Source organism: Lactuca sativa, chromosome 3 (assembly GCF_002870075.4).
Source record: "Lactuca sativa cultivar Salinas chromosome 3, Lsat_Salinas_v11, whole genome shotgun sequence".
NCBI lineage: Eukaryota > Viridiplantae > Streptophyta > Magnoliopsida > Asterales > Asteraceae > Lactuca > Lactuca sativa.
The window spans coordinates 105,472,017-105,496,268 of record NC_056625.2 but is presented as its reverse complement, the minus strand read 5'-3'; positions in this window follow the sequence as shown (position 1 = coordinate 105,496,268).

Here is a 24,252-nt window from a genome sequence, read left to right as displayed (position 1 = left end):
ATGTTTTAGTTCATGAGTTTAAATGTGTTTGTGGTGATTAGTTGGCTAATTTCTTGATTAAGTAAAGGATCCTCAAATTAGCAAGCAACAAATGATTTTTGTGTTGTTTTTGCTTCACACAATCATAAAAACATTTCCTCCAACATGGTGGTGAAAGCATTTGACCCCTCTTGGATTTGGTGACTTTTTGGTTCTTAATGCTAGTTGACTTTCACTAATTACATGCTATTTGGAATTAGGTACTTTGACTAAGGAAATTGTTATGAGCTTCTGTAGCCATTTCAACAATTAAGAAAAGTCTAGGTAATCTCAAGCTCCTTGGATTACTATAGCCAAATTAAGGATTCAAATCAAAGTATTGCACCATTGGATTCTAATGACATGTTCATCAAAAGTCAAAGTGAGGAAACTTTAAGTCAACCATCTCTCCCTTATTGATTTTACATCAAAATCTTATTTTTGTTGCATTTGTCTATTTAAATCATAGTTAATTCTAGTTTGTTTCAAGTATTTCAAAACACCAAAACCCCCCATTTTATTTTTATTGTCATTTTACAAGTATTTTTACAAAGAGATTTTTCATAGAGTTATAAATTGAACCAATCTTCGTGGATTCGATCCCTTTACCACTATACACTATTTTAGTGTGTAATATTTAGGGTTATTATTTGTGTTGGCCTCGAAAACCACCAGAAATGCTCTACTCCGCCAGCGTACTCATCTTAATAAGGTTACTACCTAGGCTCTTTCTTGGTTCGACCACTTCTCCGCCATCAGCTGCTGAAGAACTCCTAATGATGCCAGCCATCTACCTCCTGAATATCGTCATATTCACTTAGTAGCTGACTCCTATCATCGAGAGCTCCATAAAGCACGAAGCAAGCAGCAATCGGGCATCGAAGCATATCCTTCAGCACGTAAAACCTCCCAAGGTTATTATCCACTCGCTTTCCTCATACTCGAAGGATATCACCGAAATCTAACATCTTCGCCCCACATGGCCTCTGGCTACCCTCTCGGAAGACTCTTCATATGCTCATATAGATACCTCTTCTAGATTACTCCTCTATTCGAATCCCCAAAAAGGATTCCCACTGAATACTCTCACTCATACTCAAAAGAACATCACATATGACAACAACTCCTAGGCTAAGGCATCACAAATCAGGCCACTGTAGTCCTAAGATATGAAATACCTAGCCTGTCTCTAGCATGCATAATATCTCATAAAATGTATCATAAATATCTCATAACACAAAAGTGAGGGTATTTTGGGAAATCACCGTTCGGGCTCTGGCTGATTATACACACTGCTCTTTCTCGCTTTCTCTTTGAACTCTTATTCACTTTTAGAAAATCATTTCTTTGAAAACTTTTCTTACTTCCTCAGTTTGAGTCCAGATTTACCCAAAGGTGCATCCGAATCCCTCAAACCAAGGCTCTGATACCAACTTGTAACACCAAAATTTTGATTTAAATTCGCTTATTTCTTTAACACTTTTCATAAAAATATCCTTTTTATTTAAATTACAAATCATGACTCTTTTGTTCAATCAATTAATAAACCAGGATCCTCCAAAACAAACGCTTCCTCCGGTGTGTACAATCGAGTCGGTGCCGTCCCGTGATCCTGAGAAAACCTGAAACATATAACACAAAACTCTGTAACCACGAAGCTTAGTGAGTTCCCCAAAATACCGCATACAACAAATACACCACTCGAGGCTATAGCGCGACCCTCCGGTCGTTGTGTCTCAGCAGGACCCTCCAGTCCCGTAGCTCGTTGGACCCTTTGGTCCGGTCATAGCTCGTTGGGCCCTTTGGCCTGGTCTGTATCGTTGGACCCTCCGGTCCGGTCTGTATCGTTGGACTCTCCGGTGCGGTCTATATCGTTGGACCCTCCGATCCGGTCTATAAAATTATACAAGATACATATATCACATAGCACATAATCTCATACGTACCACATAAGACCCTCTGGTCAACACATAATACCACTCTATGTAACGTATAGTGAGAAGACTCACCTCAAACGAAGTCGAATGAACTCTCGTGCTCAACGTCCCGACCTGGCCTCCACCTATTATTCAAATAACATCCCCGATCAACACTCTCTCATTGTCTCAGCTCTAAAGATTGGGTAGAAGACCATTCTACCCTTCCCTGAACTCTCTTAACTCAGTCTTGACCAAAACCCTAAAGTCAACGAAACTCAACGGTCAAACTTTGACCCTACTCGTCGAGTGCACATGGGAGACTCGGCGAGTCCACACGTATCCATGGAATCCTCCTTCTTGCCTCGCTTGACACGTCGATCCAACCCCTTGCTCGATGAGTTACACCTGGTATGAATCGCGGGGCAACTCCGACTCGACTCATCGAGTCCTCTCATGAACTCGGCGAGTTGCTCCCATGAAAACACTCATCTGGCCTTCTGAGGTCAGACCCATTCCTCTAATCCATAGATCTGACCTCCCTATGACCAATAACTACGAAAAGGTCGAATCTTGGTACACATGCAAGGCTCTCTATGCTTATTTTGGTTAAATCCTTCATATCATGACAACCCTACCTCATAACTCCAAGGAAAAGGTATAAAGCAGAATAGAAGGGACTCTCTGGACCTCTTAAGGTCCAGATCTAGGAATCATTTCACAATGGGACCTCTCATACTCTAGGTTCAAGCTAAATAAAGATTGAAGAAACCCTAGATTCATGAAATCAAACGAAGATGGACATGAATCCTTACCTCTCACAGCAGCTCTGAACGAAATGATGGATGATTTGAGCCCCACAAGACAGCCCAACTCGAAATCCTTCCTTCCTTTTGCTAAGACTCCCCAAAGGATGATGAATTAGCCCTCCTCATGCACCACAAGCTTCCTCTCTGCTCTCTATGGTTTCTCAGGGTGTAGTGGCCGCAAATGAAAGCCATAAGGACCTTTAAATAGGTCCCAAACCCGAGAAATTAGGGTTTCCCTACCCAATACCTACTCAGCGAGTCCCTCCCCTGACTCGTCGAGTCCACTCATTAAATCCGCATGAGAAACCCGACTCGACTCGGCGAGTTGGATCCTCAACTCGTCGAGTCTCTCCTTTAATCAAAAGATTAAACTACATAATAATAACCCTGAAAATCCAGATGTTACATACGAGCCCATACTACCTTCCACATCAATTTGTACTTTCCTCAAGGATTACATTGAATAAACAAAGTCACTTTATATCCATATATTTAACCCTCCTCAAGACAAGGCTCCCAACACTAGATCTCTTCCTAGGTTTTCCTAAGGCAACTCCACACCACTCTCCGGCATCAGCTGTAGAAGGAACTCCCGCTAACTTCCACTAACTAGCTCACGATTACAATTACATATCACCAAAACCAAATAATTCTTCGAATGCAAGGTCTCACACTACAACAGTTGGACTCAGACAAGAGCTGCGCAATAGATTTAAAACCTAAGCTTCTAAAATTATTTAGTCTCAGTAAAATGCAACTTAACATATTCTCTCACCAGTTAGCTAAGGCTAGTGAGAACTCCTAAAAGCACAAAGAGAACAACACTCAAGCATCAAGTAATTAGAACCAAGCATTACCTAATCAGGACATCCTATCACTGACTGATCAGTACTAGCATGCAGGTCTACAAGCTCATACAATAGGCATACAAAGGCATCTCTCTTAGCATTCTATCATGTAAATCTTTAGCAGATTCACAAATCAAATCATATCAGATATCATGTATAGGTATTTTGGGAAAACTTACTTGAGCTCGGTCGATTGCATGCACCACACCCTTTCGTGTATTATAATCTTTTTTTTTTCCATTTTTAAAACATTTCTTTTTGAAAAACTTTACCAAATCATCAGTTTAAGTTCAGACACACTCGAGAGAATGTCTGAATCCCTCAAACCAAGGCTCTGATACCAACTTGTAACGTCCTAACAATAAGACCATAAATTTTTTTCATTTTTAGATTAATAAAACAACAATCCATATCATTGTCATAAAACCAAAGTTATCAAAATGTATCGATACATCATCAATGTCAGAGTAAATCACAAAATGCGAAATCGAGTGGTATGTGCTCTACAATCATCCCGAGCTCTTCCTATTGGAACCAGAAGTACCTAAAACATAAATTGAAAATCATAAGCACGAAGCTTAGTCAGTTCCCCAACATACCGCATACCATCACATAACAGGCCCTGCCAAATGAGTGTAAAAGGCCCTGCCCACACTCTCATAACGGGCCCTACCTAAACTAGCATAACAATCCCCACCCAATGAGTATAAAGGGTACCACCCAAACTCGCATAACGGGCCCCGCCCAATAAGTATAACGGGCCCCACCAAAACTAGCATAACGGGCCCCACCCACATACAATTCATATAAGTATAACATGTAATAGCATACAGAATAACCATCAAGCCCTGCCCAGTAGGAATACAAGAACATACACAGATAAGAGTCACACTAATATCTAGTATTCTAACATAACAAATCATGGGCCGGCATTGGTTCCTTCAACCCGCTAAACATTGTGAGGAAATTCACCTCAAACTGCTGAATCACACTGATAAATCTTTGGCTGCTGGTCCGACAAATCCCTGAGCTATCAATACTAGTAACATCCAATTAATAACTGGACCCCAACACATACTACAAGTCTAAACTAGGGTAAAAGACATTTTTATCGTTTACCCAACTTGGCCCAAAGCCTAGGCCCAATCTAATTGTCCATAAGCCTAAAATTCCAAAATAATCATTCCAAGCCCAATTATGGCCCAATTTTCCAAGTTGGGCCCAAGTCTCTTTCATGGGCTTTCAACCCAAAAGTCAAATAAAAAATCAACAGCCCAACACTAGAATCCTGATGGCCCAACAAGGCCAAAGAGAACTATGACCCAATACCGAGAAGCCCATAACACCAAAGCCCACTGTTGAGTATGCAGGGCGTACTTAGCCTGTACGCTAAGCGTACTCGCTTAAGGGCATGTACATTGTGTGTACCAGCTTGTACGCCTAGCGTATTCAACTAGATTGGCCAACTTACTCATTCAGCTCTTAAATGGTGAAGACTTCACTCCAAAGATTAGATCTAACTTCCTTGAGGTGGTTTATCACGTAAAGTTGCCAAATTTATGTGCATGCATAGCTTAAAGAGACTTAGAGCTCAAAAGAGCTTAATAAATGACCTAATGCATGCATGAGACCATAAGCACCATAAAGTTTGCACCTTTAAGCTTAAAGAACCCTCCAAACATCCAAATCTACAAGATTTAGCTTCTAAAATGGCCTTAACCCATCAAGACCAACCAAAAAGGGACAAAGAAGCATAAAACCATAACATGAAGAGATCTAAGCAAAGAGTAGAGAAGGTATGAACTTTATACCTCAAGAGTCACCAAAAGATGGAGTTAAATCTGGATCTTTAAGCTTCCCCCTAATGAATGAGTCTTCCAACTTCTTCCTCTATCACTTCAAGGAGTACAAACCACCAAAAATCATGACCAAGGCTCAAGAACACTCAAGGATTCTATTAGGGTTCAAGATTAGGGTTTAAGGACAATGGAGGTTGATAAAGAGGCTAGCCCTAGGGACTTAAGGAGCTTATATAGGGTGCAACACCCTAAAACCAGGGTTTCATTAACCCCTCGTACGCCGAGTGTAACCTCGTACACCAAACGTATGAGGCTCAAATACGCGATCAGACCTCCCCTTTAGTACGCTAAGCGTACCATGTGGTAGGCCACGCGTACTAACCCCAAGGACTAAATTGCAATATTTTAAATAAAAAGGGCTAATAGGAAACATACCAAATTCAAGTGTTACATTAATACCATCAAAATGTGATCATCACATCATGTATTAAGAGTCTATGAATAAGAACTTATAAAACAATGGAGTCAGAAAAAGGACGTACCTAAAGTAGAGTCACATGACTTGACTTTATTATCTCTAAGATATTTCAAGTATTTTGGGCAGCTTTGTTTCCAATGTCCCTTCAAATGGTAGTAAAAACAAATGGACTCTTTAGGGTTAACACATGGAATGATCCCAAAACTAACATTTCTCTTTACCATATAATCAAACGATTTGATATTGGATGACCCTTTTCCATTGGGAAGAGAAATCTTTTCTGGATCACCATTATCACCGATGTTAATGTCCATGGAAACCTTGGAATTAGACCTTCTAAGCATATCTGCTTCATATTTTCTTTTAAGCATTTCTACATTAGCAACCATAAACATTTGGGTCATATCAATTAGGGTCAAGTCGATATTCCTCATATAAAATTTCTCAATTAACTGATCATATGACTATGGAAGCGAGATAAAAACCAATTCAATGGCTTGATCACTTGGTAAAATGAAACCCAATTTATCCAACTTTTCAATGTATGATTGCATTTTCAGAACATGCACACACACACACAAAGTTTATGTCTTGATGTTTACATGCCAATAGGGATTGAGTAGTCTCATATCTTTCAACTTAAGGAAAAACGTGATGTTGGGAGACTCATAGGGGGAGAAGGTGGAAGAGTTGAAGAAGCATGGTGTCTAGTTCCATCATTTCTTAAGAAATAGAAAACAATTTCACCTTGACTTAAAATTGGAACACCATCTCTAGAAGATTGAGGAAAACCACTTCCATAAGAATGAGTAAGACCATTTCTATCTTCATCAGACATCAAAAAATGCGATAAAAGAGAATTCAAGTAAGTTGATTTTAATCATTAATTATTAATCCATAAATTTAAAATAAGGCTAGGATCCATATTTTTTATTCGAACTTTGAAGAGAGATGTTGTAATTAAATTCGAATCTATTTTAGGTAGGTAAAGCTTTTACCAATTCCAATCTTATGAAACTCCTAGATCCTATGAGATTCATTGAATCTTATCAATGGCATGTTTAATCTCGGTTTATGCTCTCACTTTTGTGACTAGGGATGCCGAGGATCACAAACAAGATGTGAATAACCATGCAAATCTACTTGACAATCTCGATGTCATTTATCATCTCTCATTGATGTATCGATTAACCACAAACACTCCATCATCAATGATAATTTTCAAGATGCCCATCATATCCCTTTATAGTCCCTATTAGTGTGCCAGTTAACCATACACGCTCCACTCACGACATATAAAGCATGATGTGCATTTTCATGGATTAGCATACTTTTTACATTTTTCCTAAAGTAACTAAGAGTAAGATTTTTAAAAATTGTTTAGTTACTTTATGTGATTACACTTATTAATTAGATTATGTCGTATCAAATCCATTCAGCTAACAACCCTCCATTACAGTCATTTTATGGGTTGCTTCCTTAAACTCCTCTTATAGTATAGCTTCATGAATGAGGCATACTAGCAATTTGACCGACTTTTATTATACACATAATATGTTTATATTTTAATTATATATATATATATATATATATATATATATATATATATATATATATATATATATATATATATAGAATAAAGTGTATTTTAAAACCTTCCTAAAATACTAGGTTTAAATTTAAAATTTTGAAATTAATAAAAAAAAATAATTTAATTTAAAAATAAACCAATTTTGAATTAATCTTTATCTTTTCATTAAACAATTAATTTAATTAATTAACTAATTAATTAAGGATTAGGTAATTATTTACAATTAACCAATAAAATAATTCAAATTTAATTCAACTCCTAAGCCTTTTAATTTTCAAAAATTGGCTAGGGTTTATTCGGTTTTAATTGTTCAAATTCTAAGGCTTTTAAAATAACAAATAAGGAAACATGGTAAACCCTATAAAGGATACCTCAATTTTCAAAAATGGGTAATGGAGGTTAGGGTTTCTAAAACCGTTGCGAAAAACGAAAATATAAGGGTGGAGGCTAGGGGTTCAAGAACCCAAGTAAATTTCAAAAATTTGCCTCCTTAGGGTTTAGTTTCTATAAACCCTAATTTTGATCTATTTAAGTTTGTGCAAGATCATTGAGAACAATGATCTTGCAACCTAAAGGATCTATGTTCTCACTATGATTTGCAAACAACTATTGAAAATAAGAACCTAAACGAAAATATAAGGCTCTGATCCCACTGATAGGTTTTATAGGTTACAAAAATCTTATTTTGGTGGAAAAACTTAAACCTTAAGTTCACATGCAACCTAAAGGATCTATGTTCTCACTATGATAGACAAACAACTATTAAAAATAAGAACCCTAAAAGTATGTTCATTTTCTAAATTAAGAAAGGGTTGTTAGAAAATACATAACTTTAGTTTATTATAGCAAATAAACTAATATTCCCTCTTTGTTGGTCTTCAGAAAGCAAGCACCAAAAGTTTTGTGCCTTTAATGACTCACACCCAAACCCTAGCAATTAGAAGCTAAAGAGCAGCGAGGAGAAAAAAAGAAGAATTTCAAATCTAAGCTCTTAGAATAAGATGATTTTCGAAATTCTAAACCCTTACGAGTTTATATAGGTGTTAGGTAGGTTGTATGTAAGACATGTTCCTTTTAAATAACCCTTACCCCATTGTTTCCTCCCTAAGGCATTCCAAGCATCCTTAGAGCTCAAGAATACCTCTAGAAACCCTCTAGCAACCGTCCCTTTTATGGGAAGTTCTAGAATTAGTCAATTTTCAATTTTTGAAAATTGTTGCCTTTAGTCCTTCTACTTTTAATTAATCCAATTAATTTCTGATAAAATTTTAATTAAACAATAGTATTTCTAATTAACATATTATCTTACAGTATATTAATAAATCATTTATTTGTATTTCCAATTAATTTGTTAATTATATAATAAATTAATAAATTAGTATCTCTCTCCAAAAAGCATTGCAGACAATCACTAGGTTTGAGGGCAACCCAAAACGACTCTGCTAATAATTCAAGATTATACTTATTTAGTTATAGGCTTAGACACCTAATCTAACAGCTACATGGTATGTCACAAGCAAACTTGATCTCAAAATGCAAGATTTTATTGATGTATTTATGTTATCTCACGTGGAAGATGTATATTCCAACAAAGAAGACTTTAGGGTGTTACAACAAATTCTTATATTCTTGCTCATAGTGTTGTTAATTTTAGTGAGATGGAACAAATGTTATAAATGTCTATAGCCAATAAGTTTATGAATTATCTTTGGTAGATGGAAGATAAAAGGACTACAAATGCCCTTAAATATCTAGATTGCATAAGTTACACCCTCAAATCAATCCTAAATCTCTAGCAATATTATGAGGATTTTTTCCATGATATGGGCATTATGGATGGTCAAGAGGTCCTCTAGTTCAAAAGACTATTTACAACTACCAGTGTTCTAAAAGGCGCACCATGGCGGGCGCCAAGGCGCGCCATGGCGTGAGGAACGACATTGCCGTTACGAAATGCTTCATAACGTTGCTGTTAGGCGTAATGCGTGGCAAGGCGTGATATGGCGTGCCATGGCGCGTTATGGCGCGTGTTTTTTCGTTTGAGACACGTTTTTTGCTCTTTTTTATACCTTTTCTAATCGGACATACAAGTATTTTGTTTTTTATTAACTTTCTGTTATTAGTTGTTGATATAACACTTCTAAAAACTAGGTATATTTGATAGAAATTTATATTTATGCAGTAATATAATTATAAATTAATACAAAATCGCCGCCTTACATCACGCCTTGAAAAACGCCATGGCTCGCCATAACTCGTTAAGCTTGAGGCTTGGCCTTGCCGCCACGCCACGCCTCACGCCTTTTAGAACCTTGACAACTACCATAATAATAATATTATTCTGTTGGCACTAATTGTGAAAAGTCATAGATTATGCCAAGAAACTCAATATAAGGCCTACACGCATCCTTATGTGCACTCCTACAGATCTCCTTTATAGATGAACTGATCAAACAAATGATTTTTTTTTATCTCAACAACATTGATATGAAGCTACATGGTGTATTTTAAGATCCTCCTAAAGAAAAAAAAATCAAGACCCATAAGGAATTTAAGACCATCACCAAGGACCACAAATGACCTTGAACATAGGATCATCAACTTAGTTGAAAAGGATAGGATAAGGCTCATCTTCAGGTTAAGGCACAAATATCTATATGCGTATTTTTTCTTGAAAACATGGCTTTGATAACTTGAAAATCGATGAATGCCTCTATGACACTGAAGAAACATATCATCAAAGAACTTGATTTTCTCTTGAATGGTGGTTAGTTGTGTGAAAATGGATCACTCTTACATACAATGCATGATGATTGTTGGTACAACAAAGACCACTAAGGGGGGCTATCGTTGATGCGCATTCAAGTGAACCTTTTGAACTACTGTATGAAGGTCATTCACTCTGAGGAACTGGTCTCCAAGGATCTGCCTATCCGAAGGGAGAAATCATATGAAGAAGCATTATTATGTTGACTATAACTAATAGTGTATGATATGACATATTAGATATGACACGGTCTTATCACAATGTACTTTCTAACCTTATGACATATTCTTATCCTTTTTGCATATATTATTCTAACATAAATAGATGATATCATTATCCTTTAATCAACATATATCAATAAAACAACAGTTCACTCTAAATTACCATGTTCTTATATCTTATTAGTTATTGTTATTGTACTTCGTATATTGTTTATATTATTCCATATTTTTTGGATTTATTGATACATGTTAATGATACATATTATTTTGTATGTATTTCTATATTGGTTTTGATATATTCGGCCCATTAGTTTTGTATCAAACCCTTTACATGTATATTGTATGTATTTATTCTATTGGAATGAGAAAGGGATACTCATGCATTAAATTAGTCTGTTACATGGTATCAGAGCGAATCTAACATTTCTTTACCCTAGCAACCGTTTCCCTTTTACTGGCGCCAAACCCTTCTCTTCCATCTCATCTTCCTTCATTTTTTGTTCTCTAGATCATCAATGTGTGGTGTGCATCAAACAAAGTTGAAGTTTCTAAAAAACCATATGACATTACTAACATCAAGGCATCAATCCCGCTGATTGTTGAGTTAGACAAGCTTAACTATGATGCCTGTACTGAGTTATTTGAAACCCATTTTAAAGGCTTTTGTGTTTATGCACACTTGGAACAATGAGTAGAATCCGGCTACCTCTGATCAAACCGAATGGGATAGAATCGACAATATCATGAAGATGTGGGTGTATAATACGATCTCCTAATCTCTTCTTCAGATGGTGTTGAAGAAGAAATCTCTTGTGTGGGAGATGTGGAAGGATCTGTAAGTCCTTTTCCAAACAAATAAAGACGTAAAAGTGTAAGATAATAGATTGTTTCATTCCTTAATAGTGAGGTTAAACCTCATATGAATAGGGTTACATAAGAGACCTAATATAAACCCTAAAGGGCTTGGGCCTAAACCCTAATCACTAAAATCCCCCTGCAGTTTGATCGGGAGGGGAAGATTAAACTGAAAAAGTAAAAACATAAAACATAACATAAATGAAGACAGTAGCAATGGCGGAGGCAGAGCTATAACGATGACGTCTAACAACTGCTTGTCAGAGAAGGAGAGAAAAGAAGTGACGGTCAGCAGTAGTTCCTTTGTATAAGAAGAGAGGAGCGGCGGCGACATAACGATCATGCAACCAGTGGTAGAGGTATCCAGAGAAAGGCAACGAGAAAGAAAGAGGGCTTGAGCTGCGGCAGATGGAGCCAATACCGGTGAGATCGGCGACGGATGTTGATAGAGAAAGAAACGACTGCTGATCAGAGGCTGTCTGGCAGAGAAGGTGCCATCGGAGAGTGTTGGGTTTTGAGCATTCTAACATTCCTATGGTGTACATGCAACCCTATATACCTTGGATCTATGTTTTCTCTATTATACATGCAAATATCAATTTTTTCCAAGGTATCATCCTAACTAGCATATTATGGAGTATACAGAATATAAAATATAGTTGAATGACATACCTTTTGTTGTAGCTTGATTCCTTGGACCTTAAAGAGCTTAGTGCCCCAAGTGTTGCACCTCAAATGGTTCACACAACACCACCAACAATTGGAACAACTTGAGAGAAGATTATTCACACTCAAAATCGGCTAGCCCTCATGTGTCTATCAGTAGTCACACCTTAGTGCCAATTTCGTGAGCTATCAGGCTTCTTATATAGTGTGTACATTAGGGTTACACCATGTAACTCATTAATTTCCATATTCCTCATGATCCATGGGTTTTAACCTCCATGGAGTATCCATGGGTCACCATATGGGTTTAGCCCAACACGAGGAACTATGGATCATAAGCCCACTTTATAAGAATGAATGATTTACCAAATCAATCCCATTTATTTAACTAGTCTCTTTTGATCACAAAATTAATTCCAAACTAATTCTTGATCAATACTAATTAAATAATATTATTTCATATTAATATATTAGAACTTATAATATATTAATAAATCATAAATATCCAATTCTCACAAAAGTATATCCAAATTGTTCCGATGCCATGCAACCCAAATGGACCATGCTACTCTCGGGTCAAGTACATACCTATAATAGTTATGGGATTAGACACCTAATCCAACAGTCTCCCACTTGGATAAGTTTAATAACTATTATCGTAAGCATGACTCCAACCTGACTAGCAATCGTAGCTCTTAAAAGCCATTGTCGAACTCTGATCTAGTCAATGATGTGTCTATTAGATAAGGGATCATATATTCCTCTATTCTAGATATCATATGGACTAATACATGGATTATAATCATTCTCTCTATCCATCTGTTGTTTCCCAATTTCCGATTTAAGACGACTGACTAATTTAACAAATCAAATCAATCCAGGCCTGAAGTCATCACTAAATCATCGAGGGGCCTACATATATCGCTTTTATCCACATGGGATAAAAGGAATGGATAAACTTCAACCCAAATGCTCGCTTGTACTTACTCATCAAATTACACACAACGATATGTTTTATAACATCCAAGTTACTGGTGTGTTTACATATGTCAATGTACAACTGACTTGCAACTACAACTCACATGTCTCTGTTTGAAGAATATAAGATATTATCGTCTCATGATCACTCGTGATAAAATCCATGAAGTGATTCAAATGAGTGTGGGTTGAATCCAATACTCGAATCTTATTCCAGGAGCACTCATGAACACTGCAGCCACTTTGTCCTAGACAAACAAAAAACTCATTCATGACAGTCTTGCTTCAATACCTACTTCCAAAGTATGATCGACTGTGGATGGTTTGAATAACCTAGTTATTCGGGAAGTCAAAACATGCAAAGTGAAACACAATAATAATACTAATCCTATATGGCCCAAAAACTTTTGAGTCATATTAATTACTCATTATTCATTTTATAATGTTTCAAATAATCAACTTAATACTTGAATTAAAATAATAGTTATGCCATGCTCCAAGCATGCACACTATGTTTGTTTCAACGATAGTTATGCCATGTACCAAGCATGCACACTATGTTTGTCTATGGTCCTTAATTTGTGAAATATATCAATTGAATAACATTTCAATGATGCTCATTTCAAAATTCCAAATCCTTATTGCAAGTGTAAGAATTCCAAATTCTTGTCACTGCTAGGAAGTGTTAGATTCTAAACTATCATGCAATGATTCCTTTGTAATGTCTAGGTACCAAAAGTCACAGAGCCTTGACCGATGATATTACAAAGTATTCCTTTGGAGATTGTTACAAGAAAATTTCATGGAAATGAAGTCTCAAATTCAAAGTACATTCCTTTGAACATCCTTCTTGCATAAAAGTTTCTAACTTTCTCATCTATTCTTTAACTCCCAATATGGACACATTCCATATTTGCCAAACGACAATTCATTATTAACAGACTCTTGTCTATATTCTATTCATAATAATGTCAATATGTTCCATTTATTACTATACTTCCAACTGTCCTTAGGCAACCAATCCTTGGCGATCCTTAGATTGTCCTTTATAATTGCTCAACCACTTTAGTCATGACCAGGTCTACTCCTTTTCCCTCTTAATGCCCTAGGCATTTGGAAAAATTTAGAACACGAGAATATTATAACATATGTAATCGATCCTATACCCGAAGCATATGGGATATGATTCATAATGTCTACCATAAATACATGATTCTTGATCAGTCTTTTGATACAATATTTTTTTATTTTCTATAACTCTCGTGTTTCTACGCTAGGCATAAATCATGATGTAATAGTCTAGGTTAACCTTTGTAACTCGTTTTAAAATGATAAAAAGGAATTATGTGAATATTATGTGAATTATGTGCTTATTTACTTAATTATTATGATTTAATAAGTTAAGAATAAAAAATAAGCGTCGAAAATAAACATTAGATAAACCCGATATCTATGTAGGAAGTTGTAGTGGTCGTGACAAGGATTCCGTAGATATAGAGAATGCCGAAATCCGAGTTATAACGAAGAAGTTATGACCTGTTGAACTTTCACGATAGAACCAACACGACGCTGTATGACGTAAAAAGCGAATTTACGATAGAGTGCTTTTTTATCCTTAGTGGTCTAAATGAAATTCATAGAGTTCGTTAAACCGAGAGCGTGCATAAAAAGAACGTCCAAATCTGACTTCGTATGAGGAAGGTATGATTTTTCTAAGTTTCGACTTAACAGTATGGAGCCCAAAACTCGAAATTTAGATCGAGTGATTTTTAGCCAAAACAATCTAAATGAGAATCGAAGATCTCGTCGATATTAGTGCAACGGTAAAATGACAGACGAAAAACGACATCAGATGAAGAAGTTATGAATTTTTAACGGACTGTTCCTGCCCCGGCCTGTTAAATATATAACTTTAAAAATTAATTCAAAATTAGCCGACGGAGTCTAAACGAAAGTTGTAGAGCACAGTCTCACCTACACGTGGATATAAAGAACGTCAAAAATGGAGCTCGTATGTAGAAGTTATGAATTTTTGAAGTTTGGAAAATGGGAGCACGCCCAGCGTACCAGAGTACGCCCAACGTACTTGTGTACATGACCCGGAGTCTGTCACCTTCCCTACTCCGTTGCATGAATTCCACGTGTTCGTAGCTTAGACACGTACGTATTTATCCCATAATACGCCCAACGAAGAACCTCGCGAGGCAATACTCTCCGCGTACCTGAGCATTACGCCCAGCGTACTAAGGAGCTTCAGCCTCCTATAAATAGGGACCGATGCCATCCGGATTTTTGTTACAAATTTCCATTCACTCACCTTATACTCTCTCCTAAATTTCAAGAAATACCCCCGAAGCCTAGTGTATCATCCTAGCACCTGAAGTAAGTTCCAGAGCCCCGAACATCTTGAGAAAAAGAGTTTTCGAGTCGAAACTCTGTCCACGTGAAGCCCGATTTTTGAGAAAACACCCCAGTTTCATCGAAGAATATTATTTTAAGAGACGAGGTGCTGCCTAGTTATCGTCTTAACAAGTGAGTGTATAGTCACTTTCTTCTTTCACATAGATATGAAGTATTTTCTTTAAAATACGTGCTATGTGTAATTATATTGTTTGTTTATTTGAGATGGGTGTTGAATAGATATTTTATACAAGTTTTAAACTATATATGTATTTTTATCTACAAATATGTTGGGTAAAACATGGGTAGATAAAATAGTCGATGTGTGTTAAAATGATGAGAGGCCTCGATATTGTTATTGTTTCAGTCATCTAGTGGAGTATAGATGACGACCACGAACCTTTCTAGACAGTCCAGTGGAACGCTAGCAGGCTCGCAACCTGTAGGTGTTTGTGAACTTAGTGTTCAATGGTATACTCCATCCCCCACATGGTTGCCTTATTTGACATAAATTGCTGAGGAATTCCCTAAAGCAGTGTTGTCACCCCGATGAAAATCCTTAGGCTAGGTCCCTTATGAAAGGTGTTTAGGGACGTAAAGTAAGGATAACGGGAATGGGTAATCAGGGTTATTGTTGTTTCATGAAATTAATAAATTTATTGTTGGTTAATGAAAATTAATAAATTTATTATTTGTGGGTTGAAAACCCTATATGCTCACCAGGCTCCCAAGCCTGACCCACTCAACTTTTTATATTACAGGTAGTGGACCTAGAGCATAGTTGGATGACAACAAGGGACTTTTTTGATTATATGCCAGTAGTTGTAAATAACTATTGTAAAGCTTATAATTTACTGTTTATGCTTTTTGTCTGTATGGGAACATGACATCCCGAGGTTTTGTTATATAATGAAAATATATTTCTTTAAGAAATGTTTTGATAAATTTTTATTATATTTTGTTTTGGGAACAAATTCCGCAACATCTTTCGGAAAATTACTCTGATTTTATTTTAAAAGCATAAACTAAATCGGTCTTTTCTGGCCGAGAAACTTGGGGATGTCACATTTTCCATATATAGAATTTCCTTATGTTGAACCATTCCAACATAACATTCATATATATATTTGACTAAATTGATTAAAAACTCAATCTAAGCTTTTAGATTTGAAATGAAGTATGTATTCCTCTCCCTTAATTATAACAAAACAACTATTCAAAAACACAACTTTGCGAATTGAAACTTTTGTTTTCTATAATTAACATTTCTAACTTGAAATGCTTATAATAATTATGCTCCCACTTGCATAATAATTATTAACTTACCAGCATAACAGTTATGCTCCCACTAGCTTTGACATGTACTCAGAAATCAGTTGGACTTCCAGAAATCAATACTTATTGACTTTCTTACCAAAGTTCAGATTTTTGATACGAGATGCTTTGATAACACTTTATCTAGGCTTCTCAAACACATACACCTTTCCTTAGATAGCTCACATGTGTGTCTAAACTATTTAAGAACTTACAACAATAAGTCTCCAATGTTTAGACCTTTTTTCTATTTTTCACAATTTGAATTATGAAAACGGATGTTGTAATCATAATTGAATTTGAGAATGCAAATATCATAATTTCTATCTTAAAATCTACTTAGTGAATCGAAGAGAGACCTTATGACACTTAGATTTTATGGTATATGTGTTCCTATCCATGTGATTTTGTCATAACCATAATCACAAGTCAAGGTTAGTGACAAATCCAAACTCCTATGAACTGAACTTGTTCAATCTTAATTTCATGCCACCTGACAGCACAAGGGCCTAGCATTGCTTCCAAGTTGTTATTTAAACGACTGAGAACTCATAGAACTCACACGCATAGTCAACTTAACTGGAATGGGCACAGAAACAAGAATATATCAACACGATAGGTTACAAACCTCAAGTCGTGTGCTGGCGTTTAAAATAGGTTTACTCTTAATTAGTTCTTGAACCTTTCAAGATCTTTAAGACTCCCACTGACCTTTTGACATATAAGATTCTCTTGTCATAAACCATTCCTTGACTAATTAAAATATTCAAGAGTTAGTGCGGATTCGTATCAAGACATACACTTCACACAATTGGCCTTATTTGGTCATTGTTTTATCCAAAACATCACAACTTATCAATTTCAAATGTACAAGAGTAGAAAACTTTTACTCTACATTTGATAAGTGTTTTAAACCTTTCTTAATTTAATGTCACTCAAGGCACAATCTTGGAGTATGACTCTAAGATTTGGTTTGGAACGAAGTATGACCCATCTTCTTGATTTAATCCTTTTAACAATTCACGATTCCTCTTCTTAGCCATACAAATGCACTAAGATATCCTTAGAGGATCAATTGTGACATGGTTTTCAACAATCATTAAGATGGTCATAAAACACGATACTATAGTACTCTCCTATCTTTTCAGATTGGAGAAACTTTTATCTTTCTGCCTAATTTGATTTTTCTCATTCGCTCTGCCATACATTGAACCTTTTCCAATGTTTAGAATTATACTTAAACTTGTAAGCATAACCATGTTTACTAAACCTTAGTAAATCATGACAAATAGTCTTACCAATCTTTGTGGTGGATCTTGACCAGCGCACACCCAGTATACCCAATCCCCTAGTCCTTCACTTGACTCACATATACATGTGAACAAGGAATTAGTCTCAATTTACGAAAGATGAAAATTCTCATTCATCATATAATAAAACTAGCATGATTCCAAGTTTCTGTCCAATTAAAACTTGGGTGATGAGAATCTTTCCTTATTTGGTAAATTTAGACACTACCACAAATAAAAGAATCAAATCCATATTGCTAACCTAGAAACATACAAACATCAATTTTCACAAAAGCCATTGCAAGGATATATAAAATAAAACAAAATTTTATTTATTTATAAAATGTGGAAAAAACTTTTCCTTACAATGCAATTACAAATGAAAACTATGTTATTACATATTTCCTAGAAATCTATCATAACTCCTAAGCAGCAGCTCAAAAAGCGAATCTTCGAACCATGCGATTGAAATCTATCTTCGCGATCAGATTCAACATACTCTTACTTTTAAGCTTCATTGCCTTTGCTTGATCCTACAAAACATCAAAATGCAACCTTGTCACATTATGTATTAAAAATCAACAATTAGGAACTTAATAGAGTTAGACAATAGACTTACCTGAAGCAGAATCATACAATCTAATTAAATTTCTCAGGTAGTCAGGGCAGCTTCGCTTCCAATGTCCCTTTCCTTGGCAGCAAAAACAAACAGGCTCACATGGAATAGTCTCAGAATTAGCCTTTCTCTTATGATCAAAACTTTTGACCATGGTCAATTCCTTTCCTTTAGGAGAAGGAATCTTTTCTGGGGTGTCCATGTCAGCTTGGGATCACAAACAAGATGTGAATAACCATGCAAATGTGCTTGGTAACCTCATTGTCTTTATCATTAACTATTGATGTGCCGGTAAACCACACACGCTCCATCAAAATGACAATCATGAGATACCCATTACTACTCTTTATTAGTTCCTTTTAGTGTGCCGGTTAACCACACACGCTCCACTAACGACCAATAAAGCATAATGTGCAATTTCATGGATTAGCATACTATTTCACATTTTTTTAAAGTAACTAGAGTTGGGATTTTGTAAAATAATGTTCCAGTACTTTCTTTAATAACATTATACTTTTAATGAGATGTAGTTGTCCTATCAAATCCGTTCTGCTAACGACCCTCCACTAATCAAGAAAGCGGTGGGTGAGAGTGGACACCCATTCAACTACCATTTTGTAGGCAGTTTCCTTATACCCCCCCTTATAGATTAGCTTCGTGAATGAGGCATACTAACGATTTGACCGACCATAGTCTTATACATATATAATATTTAACTTTTAATTATAATATATATATATATATATATATATATATATATATATATAAGGTGTGTTTTAAACTTTTAAAACTTTAGGGTTTATATGTAAATTTCAAAAATTAAGCCATTCATTTTAAATTTAAAATAAACCAAATAACTAGATTTAATATTTATCTATTAATTAAATATTAATTAATCAATTAAATCTTGTAAGGGTTATCTAATTAAATTAAAGAATTGATTTAATCCTAATCCTTATCCTTCTAAATTTCGAAAATTAGGGTAAAGGATAATTTCCTTATTCTTCTCAATTATCCAATTAGGCAATAATTATCCAAAATAAGATAAAACCCTAAAATAACTAGCAAATTTCGAAATTAAGGGGAGGAGGCTAGGGTTATCCAAAACCCTAACCCTAATTTTGATTAGGGTTCATGGAGGCTAGGATTTTTCGAAAACCCTTTGAATCAATAACCCTAGAAATCGAAAATTTGGCCTTTTAGGGTTTAATAGCTATAAACCCTAGTTTTCAATTCAACTATTATAGCAATTCAATTTAAAACAAACAATGGCTCTGATACCACTGATGGGTTTTAGGTAAAAAACATAAGCTAGAAAAACAATTCCTAAGTTCACATGCAACCTACTTTGGATCTATGTCTTAACTATTGAACATATAACTTTCAATTGCAAAATAAGAACCCTGGAGGAGAGACGCTATTTTTGAAAATAACTAACTAGGGTTTAGGAGTTACATACCTTTCAATTGTTATAGCAAACAATTGACAATCCTCTTGATCTTGATCTTGATCTTGGAAGCTTAGCACCACAAATGTAATGCCTCTAATGGAATCACACCCAAGAACTATCAAGAAGGAAACTAGAAGGAGAGAGAGGGAGGGAGTATGCAATTCTCGGCCTAGGGTTTTTCAAAAGAAGGAGTGCCCAAAATGTGAACCAGGAAGCTCCTTATATAGCTGAGGGATCTAGGGTTTAGGGAAAAACCCTAATGCTCCTTGCTTAGGGCCTAAGCAAACCCAAGGGCCTTATCCAAGCCCCCATGGACGAAATCATTAGGGTTTCCCCTATAGATTTCGTCCACCCTCTTCCAAGGGGGTTCTGGAGCCTTCCACTCAACTATTAGATAATTGCAAACTAGTCCTTGCACTTTATAATTAATACTTTTAACCCCAAAACTAATTCTGATTAATTTCTGGCTAACTATTAATTAAACATCATGATTCCTAATTAATATATTAATCTTTTAACATATAAATCATTTATATTAATTTATTAATCTTATAAATTAATATCTCTCCTTTTATAATTTCCTTGTTCGGTTGCTAGGATTGAGGGCAACCCAAAAGGAGTGTGCTGCTATCAATTCAAGTACATACCAATTATAGTTATGGGCTTAGACACCTAATCCAACAGTTCCCACTTTGTTATATATTCAATCTTAGCTATGTCAACTATAATCCTTTCTTGGTTAACCACATGACCCAAAAATTGGACTTCTTGAATCCAAAAATCATATTTGGAGAACTTCACATACAACTTCTCCTTCTTTAATACTTCTAACACTTCTCGCAAGTGTCTGCCATGCTCCTCCTGGCTTTTTGAGTAAATCAGAATGTCATCTATGAACAATATCACGGATTTATCTAGGAATGGTTTACAAACCTTGTTCATTAAATCCATGAAGGCTGCTGGAGCATTGGTTAGTCCAAATGACATAACCAAAAACTCGTAGTGTCAATATCTTATTCTGAACGCAGTCTTCTCAATATCCTGCTCTCTTACATTTAGCTGATGATATCCTGGCCTAAGATCAATCTTCGAGAAATAGCTCGAACCTTGCAACTGATCAAACAGGTCATCAATTCTTGGCAACGAGTACTTGTTCTTTATTGTTGACTTGTTCAGCTCCCTGTAATCTATAGACATTCTCATGCTCCCATCTTTCTTCTTCACAAATAACACCGGAGCACCCCCAGGGTGATGAACTAGGTCTAATAAAATCATTTTCCAACAACTCCTGAAGTTGCATCATAAGCTCCCTCATTTCTGTTGGTGCTAATCAATATGGAGCTTTTGTTATTGGTGTTGTTCCTGGTAACAAGTCTATTCTAAAATCCACTTGTCTATCAGGGGGAAATCTAGGAAGATTCTCAGGAAAAACTTCCGGATAGTCATACACCACTGGTATACTTGGCATATCCTTTTTCTCCTTCTTAGCATCAATCACGAATGCCAAGTATGAGGTGAATCCTTTAGATAAACATTTTCTGGCTTTCATTAGGGAAATGATTCTAGAATTTACTCTGCGCTTATCTCCACATACCATAAACGATTCCTTTCCAGGCGGGTTTACCCTTACTATCTTTTTCTTTCACGGTATTTCAACATCATTGGCGCTAAGCCAATCCATTCCCAAAATGATGTCGAAACCATTTAACTCGATGGGTAACAACTTCTGTTGGAATTCGTTTCCATTCAGGTCGATGACGATATTCCTAATACAATCGCTAACTGGTATGAATTTTCCACTAGCAACTTCTACAATTAGGGCATCATCTAGCTTTTCTATAGGCAATGCTAGTCTTTCACCAAATATATGTGATATAAAGGAGTAATTCACTCCGAAATCAAATAATAAATTGGCATGCAATCCATTCACAAGAAAGGTACCTGAAGCGACATCCGTTGTATCCTTTGCGGCTTTGAATGTCATTTAGAAAGCTCTGGCTTTTGGCTTTGGGAGGAGATTAGGCTTCGCTACCTCTATCTTCTTCGGGCAATCCTTTAAAATGTGCCCTTCTTCATGGCATCCATAGCACACCCTTTTGTTGGTTGTGCACTTGTTGGCATAGTGCCCTGACTTTCCAAATTTAAAACAAGTGACCTCCTCATCACATTTCCCAACATGTTTCTTCTTACATTTATCACACCATTTTGCTTCGCCTCTTCTTCCTGTCGAATCGGACTTCGAGAATTTACTTTTCTTATTGGACCTCAATCATCCATCGAACTTTCTTTTCTCACCAACCTCTGCCCTCTCCTGATTCCTTTCTTTTAACCGGGTTTCCACATTTTTAGCTGCTCAGACTGCTGTCTTTAGAGTAGCTGCCATCTTGATCGTTGGGCCAAAGTTTACTGGCAGTCCGTTCGCAAACGTCCCAATTTTGAGAGTTCAGTTGGCACTAAGTATGGAAATAACTTCATCTTTTCGGTAAACGCAGTAGCATAGTCGTCTATGCTCATTTTCCCTTTCTTCAAGTTCTGAAATTCATTTTTTATATCTATCAAATCTATCTCTGAGCAATACTACATCTTTAACTGCTCCAAGAACATTTCCCAAGACATTTTCAAGGCTTCTCCATGTGGCATCATGTCTGCCAACAACTTCCACCAGCTTAAAACTTCGGTCTTTAGTTGTCTGACCGCAAAAATAGTTTTCTAATTATCGCTACAGTTGTAGCTTTCAAATACCATCTCCATTTTAGAGATCCGGTCCGTAATTTCGATAGGCTTGGGGCTTCCAGAAAGACTTGGTGGTTTGGCGCCCAAGAAATTCTTATACATACGCCCATCTATGTGGATTTTCCTCTCCAGGTTATTCCTTTCTACCACTGTAGGTTCCGCTTGACTGACAGTACGACTGTAATTTCCATCCTCTGACCGTTCGTCATTTAATTCATGTTGTTCAACCGGCATTGAAGGTTCACTCCTATTGTTTAGCAATAGTTGCCTCATTTCCTCCCTTTGTTCAGCCATCATTGCCTGAATCATGGCTTGTACTCCAGCCATGGTGATGGGTTCTGGTGCAGCTCCTGCTATCGGCACCTGTTCCACCACTTGGGGTTGAGGTTGCTGGTTCTATTTTCATTTCTAGCTCCACTTCGGGTTCTCTCCATTTGATATATACACCGAATTAGGCGATTTTAGATCTTTATTCATGATAGAAATTTAAATTCTCCTTAATACTCCGAAACGTTTACATGGTAGTTCTAATATCGTAGTAATACGTTTAGAATCCTAAACATATAAGGTTTCCAGATCTGGTCAGCAACAGACCATAGATCTGAACAAATAATGGCATATACGACAAACATATAGCATTTAGCACATAAAAGTATTTTAGGTAGCTTCCTAAAATATACTAGTGCTCGTGTCTAAAATATGGTAGACACTCATCTCAAGATCATCACTTAGAATTCTAAGTTTGAGTCTAGAAATCCTACAAATTCCTAGTTCGCTTAAACTAATGCTCTGATACAAATTGTGACATCCCCAAATTTCTCGGCCAGAAAAGACCGATTTAGTATATGCTTTTAAAATAAAATCAGAGTAATCTACCAAAAGATGTTGCGGAATTTGTTCCCAAAACAAAATATAATAAAAATTTATCAAAACATTTCTTAAAGAAATATATTTTCATTATATAACAAAACCTCGGGATGTCATGTTTCGATACAGTCCAAAAGCATGAGCAGTATATTATAAGCCTTACAAGAATTATTTACAACTATTGGTCTATAATCAAAAAGACCCTCGTTGTCATCCAACTATGCTCTGGGTCCACTACCTGTAATATAAAAAGCTGAGTGGGTCAGGCTTAGGAGCCTGGTAAGCATTTAGGGTTTTCAACCCACAAATAATAAATTTATTAATTTTCATCAACCAAAAATAAATTTATTAATTTCATCAAACAACAATAGTCATGATTACCCGTTCCCGTTATCCTCAATTTACGTCCCTAAACACCTTTCATAAGGGACCTAGCCTAAGGATCTTCATTGGGGTGACAACACTGCTTTAGGGATTCCTCAGCAATTTATGTCAAATAAGGCAACCATGTGGGGGATGGAGTATACCATTGAACATTAAGTTCACAAACACCTACAGGTTGCGAGCCTGCTAGCGTTTCACTGGATTGTCTAGAAAAGTCTGTGGTCGTCATCTATACTCCACTAAATGACTAAAA